This window comes from Phyllopteryx taeniolatus, chromosome 12 (genome assembly GCF_024500385.1).
Source record: "Phyllopteryx taeniolatus isolate TA_2022b chromosome 12, UOR_Ptae_1.2, whole genome shotgun sequence".
Classification (NCBI taxonomy): domain Eukaryota; kingdom Metazoa; phylum Chordata; class Actinopteri; order Syngnathiformes; family Syngnathidae; genus Phyllopteryx; species Phyllopteryx taeniolatus.
This window is the reverse complement of record NC_084513.1, coordinates 8,446,791-8,459,352: the sequence shown is the minus strand read 5'-3', so window position 1 is coordinate 8,459,352 and position 12,562 is coordinate 8,446,791.

Sequence of the window (12,562 nt, the reverse complement as noted above, 5' to 3'; positions counted from 1 at the left end):
TCCTGTTCATCCTCTAATGTAACTCAGAGGAGTGACATCACGTTCTACTAACACATTTTAATCAGCTCCTGCAAAAAGACACTTGCATCCATTTAGCCTGTGATTTCTTGCCCCCTTTCCCATTCCTTCTGATCACAGCGCTAGGAGCTTTATAATAATGACGGATGTTCTTAAAAAGAGTGTCGAAAAGTTAATAGAACAAGTCCCAGCATACTTCCCGAAGGCGGAAACAAATAGGAATGCTGGATGCCAAATGAAAAAGCATAACCATAGCACTGCAGTCATCATTCACAAACTCCAGAACGCTCCTCCAAGCCAGAAGCAGAGAGAACCAGCGGAATGGATTTCCTCAGCCATATGGGATGTATAAATGGGAACTAAGCAGAAAAGTCAATTGATAAATATTTGTGTCAATGTAATAATGCAAAAAATGCAATTCCTGGGCTGGTGAGTCTATGTACAGTACATCATGCCTTTGTATTACACCCAGTTTTTGCCTTTGAAATACTGCGTATGGAACAACCAGACAACAATCGGTACAGTAGAATGGTTTTACTAATGCATATCCACATGTACATGTGGCTTTACATGGTAGAGAAGAAATGATTTTCACCTTGTGGAAAATGTGAGGAGGACTGAGGCCACAGAGCATGAGTCATTGGCCAGCTATCTTTGAGGGGGATGGGAGTCTTGCCTTGGCGTGCTGGACATGTTTACTTTTCAGACAGAGGAGTTGGGAGGCACAAGAAGGGGAGAAAGGATGGGTAGAAACTAAAGTGATCAAAGTTATTCTACACATGACATTGTGTCACAAGTTGAGGGGCTTTGGGACAAGAAGACATTAAGAACGAAGATTTGAAGCACATGCATTGAAAGCACTGAGTTGACGTCGCTGTGTGTAGGGTGCAGCGATGTCGGTACCAGGTTGTGAAGTTGAACTTCCGATACTACAAGTAGAACACTGTCCTGTTGTGTTGAAAGCCATGTCACAATATGTCACGCTAGATGATACCCACGCATCTATTATGTGATTGCGGTGATCCGTGTCGGCTGTGTAAAAGTGCCGTTTTGCTGGGTTACAAATGAATTCCCCAATACAATAGTTTTGCAGGATATCTGTGTGAAAGATCCTTATTATATTTTAGTAAATTAAAAAAAATAAAATAAAATACCAGAATAATAGCTTCCAATATCCTGATGACGTATCGAGCTGCTCCAATGTTCCATGACCAGCACGAAAATGAAAATGTTTCTACTAAATAAAACGTTTGACTGATAACAGCCTGACTCTCCTCTCCATTTCTCTGAAATAGCCTTTCCTCGGGAGTCTGAGGAGAATGATACCTGCTTGTTGGAACAGCTTCGGTTCGCTTTTAAAAAATGAGCCATTCCAACTTGCCATTCCTGATGTTATTTTCCCCAGTATCCACACTATGCTAAAGATGGTAGTGAACCATTGCAGTCTCAGCCTTGAGATGTATTGAGCGCATCTTTTTCTGACAATTTCAGCAACCTTGGCCTCGAACATGTCCCATTGTGGATCCATCGCTATGTCATATCATATCATATATGCTGCAAACCCTTCAATGAAAAATATTTCCCAGATTACTTTGAGCTCCGACTTAAATTCAGGTTTTGTAGCTACCATGGAAATTGAACTTCATTATAAACTGAAGACTCCATGTAAAATATTTCCTCTGACTTTGTTTAACTTTCCAACCGTTTAGGTATCGCTTGCATCTCACAGAATCTAGCACCCAAATCTTAGCTCACAACAAAACTTCAGTCTACCCAAATTTCAGCTTTCACTGATTTGAATTAAACCCCGTTCACGATCACTACAACAGCTTTGGTAAACTGAGACACTTTTGCACACCACCAGTTCAATTAGTTGAATATGGCAGGGTAGCAAATGCAGAACGCATCCAAGCGCTGCTAACCACAAGCTTGGAAGCAATTCTGCAAACGGAGGCAGAAAAGGTCCAGGCCTCATGGAGCTTTAGTAATAACGGCGTGTCGTCTTACAATGTATTGTGGTTGAGGTCAAACCAAGTCTGTAGTTTTTTGTTAATGCAAGTACTGTTTGTGAATTTCAGTGTGTATTGCACAAACACACCATACTTATTCAAATGACTCAAAATGCATATAGCAACATTTGAGTACTGCAGTGATGTCACATTTTAATTGGGTGGATGCCCGTATTTTTGGTTTCCACAGCCGAAGATGGACGTCAGGAGGCGGGGTGTTTGGAGGGTGGGATCATGACTGTTATATTCCAGTCGCCACTGCAGATGGGCAGACTACCCCAGTGTGTCTGGTAAGGGCAGCGAGTGGGTGGGGGAGGTTCTTCCACCCTAACTGGAATGTGTAATTTATTACTTTTTGTGGTCTATTTGCCAAGAAGGAAAGATGTATCATTCTCCAAGGAATGGTTGTTGAAATCTGCAAGGCGCATTGCTCAATGAAAAAATAAAAAGCAGCTCCTGTACAAAAAACTACTCACCATAATTATGTTTTATCATTGGCAGAGACTTAAAAAAAAAAACTTGAAACTTCTGAGCCCCTCAATGTTTGTAAATCACAAAGGATATCGAGCAGTGCAACATTGATCTCTTCCACTCCCACCCTTTAATCCTGTAACAACATTTCAATATGTTTGGATTGAAATGGTCTTTGTCTACTGCAGGCCATTTCATACAACTATTCATGTATACAGAGGCCTGCAACTTGCCTTGATAATAGAGCTGAGTGATGGAGAAGAAAACCTGACCTTAGGCAGGTAATGCTGCAAATAGCTGATAGATGAGTAATGACAGATCCTCACAGAGGTATTAAATAAACCCTGCTGGGTTGTAGTTGGTACAAGTAAGGAGTATGAGTAGCGCCTGCAGTTACGTGTGTCTGTCTCTTATGTTATTCTTTTCACGAGTGTGGCACTGGCAAGTGTTAGGTTCACTTGACAATAATTCATGGAGCTCACCTTCTAATCATGTACAGACTTGTTAAATGCAGAAGGAAAAGCTAAGTGAGTTGTCCCAAAGAGTGAGGAAACATATTTGCTTGATAGGCTTAAATTAATGTATCCATTGTGTATTTCAATGATAGTTTTAACCTAAATATTGCGGCTAATGTTTTCTATATTACCTTAAAAAAACAGTGGGAAACACTGAGTTTGATTTTAGCCTTACCGTGGGTGTTTCCCAATTCTGAGTTCAACCAGAGGCAACCAATCGTCATGCCGCCAGGTGTTGGCCCTCCCCCATTCTCAACTCTGGAGGTAAAAGAATGAGGAACGAAATTCCTGTGAAGAGGGCTGTATGGTCAATCTTCGGATCCCAGTTCTGACACCAAATGATATTGTGCAGAAAATGTGAGCGTTCATTAAGTTTTAATGCAAAACGTACAACTTATATTTATTTTTTTACAGAAAAGAGTTTTAAAAAACATTAATAATAGTCGCCATAGAGATCCCTCTAACCAATTTTTCTAAAATAAAAATGAAATGCAATAATTTAGTAGATTTCAAAATATTACAAACGATGTACAAGGCTAACAAAAATAAATAGTCAATGAAAGCTTGAAAAAGGCGCCACGGCGGGCGACTGGTTAGGACGTCTGCCTCACAGTTCTGAGGACCTGGGTTCAAATCCTGCCTCACCTGTATGGTGTTTGCATGTCCTCCCCGTGCCTGAGTGGGTTTTCTACGGGTACTCCGGTTTTCCCCCACATCCCAAAAACATGCATGGTAGGTTAATTGAAAACTCCAAATTTCCCGTAGGTGTGAATGGTTGTTTGTTTATATGTGCCCTGCGACTGGCTGTCGACCAGTTCAGGGTGTACCCCGCCCCTCGCCCGGAGTCAGTCAAGCAAGCCCTCGACCCTAGTGAGGATAAGCAGTATGGAAGATGAATGAATGAATGAAAGTTTGAAAAACGATTAAGTAACTACAATCTAAAAGGTACAGAATTATTTAAAATAGCAAGATGGAAAGGTGTATAATAGTGACAGGTGTGAAGCTATGGAACAACCTAAACATAGAAACAAAACAGTCAAGCTCAATCAATATATTTAAAAAGCTTGTTAAATCAAGGGCATTAAATAGTTATGAAATGGTTAATTAAAACAGTAAACTACAGAATAGGTTAAAAATCATTAGAAGGCTCTCTGTTTTATTTAAATTGGGATGCTAGGGACATTTGATTGTGAATCGTATATATTATAATATTTATTCAACCCTCTGCTCCTTTTCATTTGAATTTTGTGTTTTGTTTTGTAAACATGTTTGTATGTTTGTTTGGTTTTCGAATAAGTAATGAATAAGTATTCTCACATATTTTCTTTGTATTTTATGCTTGCGAAATGTTCTTAAAGACTGTAATGTTCTTAAAGACTCTGCAAAGAGAATTCTGAGGTTTGTTTCCAACTACATTATACATGTTTGAAGATGATTGCTGAAAACGTGCAAACACAGAGAAAAATGTAGTACTCAATTGTTGAGATATACTGTAGCATTAATCTGTTTCACACCATTTCAGTTTTGGACATAGGGCTTGGGCCTCGGCATGAGTCGTCCCTTCCCAACTATGTAAGGACGCTCGTTTGCATCAGTGGTTATCCGGCACAATTGTGACATGCAGTTAGCTAGCTAGCTGTGCCTTCACCCCGAAAATGCAACTTGCCTTTGGATAGTCTACTGGGATGGTTGCTTTAGAGTGCCGATTTTGAGGTCTAATTTTATGACACTCTATGACACTCTTCTTTGTTGTGTGTCACAATAAAAGATGTTCATTTTTACTTGACATGGACTTTTATAGCATGCGGTAGGGGTATTTCAGGGCTATGTTATATCACACAACAGTTAGCACCAATACAGTACATCTAAAGTACGTATACACTATTTTGTCTTTGCATCTGTAGCTCATCAAGAGTAATTCAATCAAATGTCATCAAGTTAAAGTCTACAAAATCTACCATAATGGCTATTTACCTTAAAGTTGGCCTTTGTGTGCACTGAATGTACACTGAAGCTCAAGTCAAACAATGACCTCATTGCTTAGATCTCTCCACCACATTAGACTGGGAAGGCAGAGTCATTATCGTTGTTTCCTGTAGATGCAACTGGCCTGAAATCCCCCAGTCTGGGGAGGATAGAATTGCTTTAACCCTTTAAACTGCTGAGTCATACCCTGATGTGGTTGTTTGGGGGGGAAAAGGTTCAGAGGGCAAAGCCTCACAACTGGGATTAGTGTTGGATGTGGGCTGAATGCATTGGATATCGACATGCCAGTAATTGAACTCCTTGTTTAGCCTTGTTCAGCTAGAGCAGATAAATGAGTGTGTTCTGCGCCATGCACAAGCACAAACTCATCTGGAGAGGGGAAGATTTGACATTGTTTACACTGGTAAGTTTTTCCTCCATAGAAAAGCGTCCATTTTGGCTTTATAGTACAATCTGGATACAAAGTGTCAAAATGATGCAGACTGTTTCGTCTTTATGCAGTAAATGCTGTTGATATGGATTCACCTTTATCATTAAAGTCCCCGCAAAGTGAAAATTAATGTCTTTTTTAATGTCTTCTAAATTTGACACACCACAAAGAAGAGTGCTGTTTACAACCCTGCCAAAATTGAACAACGAAAAAAATCGGCAAGCATACAAAATGTGACTTCAAAATCAAGCCGTTCTCATAAACGCTCAAATGCTGTGGGCGTGTCCGTTGAATGCGCTGAAACTACGTCCCACTCAACTGTCAATCAAATAGCACTTCTACAACCTGGAAAATGGATGCTACTTCATCTAGCATCTTTATGCCTACAAATAACTATGTTTGAGTTGCTTTCGATCCGCATAACAAGTTCTTGTATAGTAAAGGAGGCGGGACTTATCCCAGACTCCAAAGTGCATCGTTGGTCACCGTTTCAGCCACTCCCCTAAAAAAAACTTGAAATGGCGAAAAGCAAAAAAAAAGTGTTATGCAGATGTTTGCCTTGTTCTAATGTCTATGTCACTTCATGTGTCATTTTTTGAAAGGTATTTATTGATTTTGTTTTAATGACAAAGAATAGTATAGTGACTATAGTATTCTGTCATCTGATTTGACTATACTATAGTCAAATCAGATGACAGAAATTTGACAAAACTGTGGTTTGTTCATCACAAAAATATCTATTCACTGAGACTCGTAGCTCGCCTCTGTAGAATTTTCATTTAAGTCACGGGGTCCCGTTAAAAAAACGCTAAACAGCTTCCAGTTGCTTCAGTTTTTCGGCGCGTTCGTTCGCCGTTAGCTTGACGTAGTTAGGATGTCTGGTAGTGCCTCTTAATATTGAATTTTTTGAAAACAGCCACTTGTCACTTGCCAAATTAGGCAGAAACAGTTGTTTCGTATGTCAGTGAAAAAAATACTCTAATTTCCACTTGTCCTGGAAATGGTGGCCCTCGTCAACTTTCCTCTTTTTAGTTTCAGTTGCCATTTTAGAAACGGGGTAAAAATATAGCACAGGGGTAAAAGTTCACACAGGGGCCACGCGACAAGAGTGCGAACACAGATCTACTGCCACCCTCTGGTGAAATATAAAATTGCTTTTTTGTATGTGTGTATTGTTTACTGTTTACTTGGAAACTGTGCTGGCGGGCCACATATTATTGATTTTTTTGACAGGATTCTTCGGACCGGAGGAAATTTGGACATGGGCCAGATTTAGCCAGGGGGCCGGACTTTGGACATGCCTGGTTTACATGTACTAAATAACAACAATTATTGTAGTATTACATCGAAAACCAAATTCCTCTGGCATGTACTGTATGCATTTCAATCCATGGAACATCGGCACTGACATTTAATTCCCAAGAAAAGAAGATCAAGCCGGGTGCATACACGTGATAGGACAGACAAGGTAAAAAATTGTATATGAATGGAAAGAAAACGTTTTTTTAACAAAAATGGTGGTATGTACAGTAAATTATTCTTCATCTTTAAACTGACATGATGGGGATTTTATTTTTTATAAAAGAGATAAATAATGCCCTGGATATGACATGTAAAATGTGGCCACGCTAGAGAATTGTTGTGGTCACAGTACACTAAATCACAGAGAAGAAACACTGTAGCTACACCATTTAATATCATTCCCATGGAGAACTGCGTGAACAAATGGAATGCGAGGAAAATGCAAATCAGCAATGTTTAAGGTAAGGGCCTTTTCTTATTCTATTCGTCAAAAGCCTGCAATGCCAGGCTTTTCAATATATCTTTATAGCTCATACCCAGCCTAAAATAAAATGTAAGCATACTATCAGTGCCCATTCTCTTTAGCCCCTGCCTCTACATTTAAATTTCTAGAGAAGAAACGTTCCATTTGCTATACCAACTGCCTACAGAGCCACAGGTTTTGGATGGCCACAAATTATTATTCAGCGGCCTTAAATGAGCATTTTGCTTCTCATTGCCCAAATGAAAAATAGCTAAATGAGTGGGAAGACAATCCACAAGAAGTACAGCAGTGTATCCGTTTAAACTTTATTGCCTTTGCGCACCAGCAGAGAGCCGAGGCAGATCTCATTTGTGCAAAAAAAGAAACATTAGCGCATGTAAGGAGTTATAAAGTTATTTGATCACTCCAATTGGACCAGTTTGCAAGTAGCGACCATGACGTCCAACCTCTCTCGCTGAAGAAAAAGTCATTGCTAAACAAGCTGCAAAGAGCATTGTCGCCATCTAGCATAGCATCCATTTGGCCAAAGATGGAATTGAAACCACTCGTGCACGTAAAGTGGGACATCACAGAGATGTGAAAAAGTGAAGAGACCCAACTGTCAGTACCTAAATTAATTTGAGAATGTAAACAAAAGTCCTGCTTTCGTTGTGGAACTGTAACTTTAAGAAGTTAAAGTTGAAGTGAACTCCCATGAGTTATGATTTTCATCATTTGACCATTTGTGGTCTTGAGCCTGCCAACTTCCCTTCAAAATGTCTGCTATGGCTTCACCGTGCACCATTTTCCAGCACAGGCATGTTTACTTTCAACATATTATTATTCCGTTTGATATGAATGGTGGTGCTCTGAAACCCGTGGGATGATATGCAAAAACTCGACCCAAATGACCAGAAAGATGACTGTTGATAGAATGAGATGAATAATCTGTCCTTTATTTGACAGATGGTGCATCAACCTTAAAATTCCGCGAGTAATTCATCATCTGAACAAAAGCATTCTGTTACAACATATAGAGGCCAATAGCCTCACCATAGTTTCCTATTTCAAAACATGCAAGTTGCAACAGGCCCGACCACCTGATGGACACTTTTGCCTGAGAAGAGTTAAACTTCTTTGATCTCACCATTGCTGCAGCTGCTGTGTTTGTGTGTGTGTGCGCGTGTATGTCTGTGTGTGTGTGCGCGCGTGCATCTGTGTGTATGTGCTTGTGCATATGTGTTGCAGTTTAATTCTAATGATGACAGTATATCTATATATGTACATATACACAGTATATACAACTTGTAGTATACAGTATAGTGACAGTATATATATATATATATATATATATATATATATATATATATATATCTGCGATTGGCTGGCAACCAGTTCAGGGTGTACCCCGCCTCCTGCCCGATGACAGCTGGGATAGGCTCCAGCACGCCCGCGACCCTAGTGAGGAGAAGCGGCTCAGAAAATGGATGGATATAGCGGCATGGTAGACGACTGGTTAACACATCTGTCTCACAGTTCTGACTGAGGACCCGGGTTCAAATCCCCGCCTGTGTGGAGTTTGCATTTTCTCCCTCCCCGTGCCTGCGTGGGTTTTCTCTGGGCACTCCGGTTTCCTCCCACATCCCAAAAACATGCATGGTAGGTTAATTGAAGACTCTAAATTGCCTGTAGGTATGAATGTGAGTGCAAATGGTTGTTTGTTTATATGTGCCCTGTGATTGGCTGGCGACCAGTTCAGGGTGTACTCTGCCTCTCGCCCGAAGATAGCTGGGATAGGCTCAAGCATGCCCGCGACCCTAGCGAGGATAAGTGGTACGGAAAATGGATGGATGGCGATATACCGGGTGATTGAAAAGTAACTCCCTATTTTTAAGTACTTGTAATTCATTTCTGAACTATACTATAAGAAATGTACATGAGAAGAAAGTGGATTGCATGGAGTTTTATTTAAAATTCGATATGGGCGCCAGCATTAACCACCAGTTTCTCAAGCCGCCTGGGAACCATTAACTGATTTCACAAGGATCTCTTGTGGGATGGAAGACATAACTTCTCGTATTCGCCCTTTAAGTTCTTCCAAAGTCGTTGTATGGTTGAATAGACTTGCTCCTTTAATCATGGAACATGCACAAAAAATTGAAAAAAATATTACAACATCCATCCATCCATTGTCTTCCGCTTATCCGAGGTCGGGTCGCGGGGGCAGTAGCTTCAGCAGGGAAGCCCAGACTTCCCTCTCCACAGCCACTTCATCCAGTTCTTCTGGGGGGATCCCGAGGCCTTCCCAGGCAAGCCGAGAGACGTAGTCTCTCCAGCGTGACCTGGGGCGTCCCCGGGGTCTCCTCCCACTGGGATGTGCCCAGAACACCTCACCTGGGAGGTGTCCGGGAGGCATCTCATCTGGCTCCTCTCGATGTAGAGGAGCAGCAGCTCTACTCTGAGCCCCTTCCGGATGACCGAGCTTCTCACCTTATCTTTAAGGGAGAGCCCGGACACGCCGCGGAAGAAACTCATGTCGGCTGCTTGTATCCGGAATCTTGTTCTTTCGGTCATGACCCACAGCTCGTGAACATAGGTGAGGGTAGGAACGTAACTCGAAGGTAAATAGAGAGCCTCGCATTTCGGCTTAGCTCCTTCTTTACCACAACAGACCGATACAAAATCCGCATCACTCCAGACGCTGGACCTATCCGCCTGTCAATCTCGACTTCCATTCGTCCCTCACTCGTGAACAAGACCCCAAGATATTTGAACTCCTCCACTTGGGGAAGGATCTCATCCCTGATCTGGAGAGGGCCCTCCACCCTTTTCTGACTGAGGACCATGGTCTAAGATTTGTGGGAACAGTTCTTTCATTTCAAACATGGCTGTCCACCACTGCACAAAGCAAGACCCATAAAGACATGGATGAGAGAGTTTGGTGTGGATGAACCTGACTGGCCAGCACAGAGTCCTGACCTCAACCCGATAGAACACCATTGGGATGAATTAAAGCGGAGACTGAGACCCAGGCCTTCCCAGAAGCTGTTATAGCTGCAATGGTTGGACCGACGTCATATTGAACCCTATGGATTAGGAATGGGATGTCACTTAAGTTCATATCTGAGTCAAGGCAGGTGAGCGGATACTTATGGCAATATACAGTATATATTGATCCACTTACACATACGTACACTGGACCCTCGCTGTTCATTGAGGAAAGGGACTGAGCATGACCACGAGTAGCAAAAATCCTCACATAATTGACGCTCCTCTAAAAATGATCCCTATATTCATTAAACTACTAATATTAATAGTTTAAGCCATAAGTATGCCACAAACTATGATCCCAAAACACTTGGAAAGAGACTCATAGCATTTAAAAAGTTGAAAAACATACTGTAGACAGTATTTTGCCACAATGTATTTTTTTTGGGGGGGGGGGGTTAAATTTAAAAAAAAGCAAATAGGCACGTTTTCCGTGAATAACGGGATAAGTTCCCCCAACAACAACAACAATATAATTGTGACTAGGGGAATTCATGAATGCTGAAATGCGAATATGCGTGGATCCACTGTATACATATAGAGGTATAAGCAGAAAGTAGCCTACAAACATAGAAATAACCTTTAGCAGTTCACACTATGAAAAACATTCCTATGAGCTTTGGATCAAAAGTGTTAAAAGATGAATTCAATAAAATTTCAAAACGGTCAGTACCTCGTAGCACAGTACATAGAAAAGCTCGGCAACAAATGTTCACAGAGTACGTGCGAATGTTTGGTGTGGGCCCAGGTTGCATCTTTGGCTCAGTCAGAAAATTTTCACGAGAAACAGCTGCTTGGGAACAAAGCACAGTGTCTTCAGGGTGCCATACAATCAAACCTAGCTGGGAAGACACGAGACTAAACCACTCCATATAGTAAAGACTGATTCGTCTTGAGAAATACAGTAAATGGACAGTGGGCTTAAAAGGTCATTTCCTCCAGGGAGACCTATAATCACTTGACAACCTTAAAGTAGAGATACAGTACCTGTTTTCAAATGTAGGAGGGAATGCAAAGGTTTTCTTTTCTCCATACAAAAGTACAAAGTCATCAGAAAAATAAATACTCAAGTAAAGTACAGATATCTGAAAAATCTACTTGAGTCTAATAATGAAGTACTGTAATTGTACTGAAGGGGACCAATCGTAACCACCCAAGATGACCAGGAAGGAAGTCTGTCGAGGAAGTTTACATTAAGAATAATCGCAAATGGTCCAATTATTCAAATGAAAAATGAATAAAGTGAAGGCAATGGAGCCGCAAACCTCTTTTTCAATTTTAGCCTTCTTCAAACAGTGACGGAAAAACATTCCACCCATCTAGATGACAATCCGCCGGCACGGTGCACAACTGGTTATCACATCTGCCTCACAGTTCTGGGGACCGGGTTTCAAATCCCGGCCCTGCCTGTGTGGAGTTTGCATGTTCTCCCCGTGCCTGGGTGGGTTTGCCCGTAGGTGTGAATGTGAGTGCGAATGGTTGTTTGTTTCTATGTGCCCTGCGATTGGCTGGTGACCGGTTCAGGGTGTACCCCGCCTCCCGCCCGAAGAAAGCTGGGATAGGCTCCAGCAGCCCGTGACCCAAGTGAGGATAAGCGGTAAAGAAAATGGATGGATGGATGGATGGATGGATGGATGACAATCCAGCTGTGGAGTGTTTTCCTGCTTTAAACACCACCAGATTTTTAACACAAACAATTGTTTTCCACATCAATGGACATGTCATGAAGTCCAAAATCTTAATCTGGTGTTTCGAGTTTTTATTTTTATTTATTTATTTATTTATTTAATCAAAATCTCGGGAGTATTTCCAGGAATGTTGTTAAGATTCTTTACCAGACAGAGGTGCAGTAACTGCAGATTTGATGGGACATTTTTTTTATATATATATTTGAAGTTAGAGTAGCCTCTAGTGGAAGCATAAAAACATTTCACTTTCCTTAATCTTCTGTTCGGTTCATTTGTCAACAACAGCAATTATGTTCCTGGGTCTAAAAAGGTGTCAAAAAAAATAAATAATAATAAAATAAATCTCATAAACGTTTTTTGTATCTCAAAGTTTAAACAGGATGATTCTGACCCACAACATATCAGGTGGGTATAATGCTGTGCATGTATTTTCTTGACATAAACATCACTAGCACTAAATAAACAATGTCATTCCTAACAAGAGCGGATCCAAATCCCTTATTGTATGTTTTTCAAACGCTCCTGATATGTTTGTTTGTCAAAAACAACAATACTCTTCTTGGATCAGTTTGACCCAGGCGCATGTGTTTGGTATACTGCATTTGTCATTATTTACTCCATTACCAACCTTT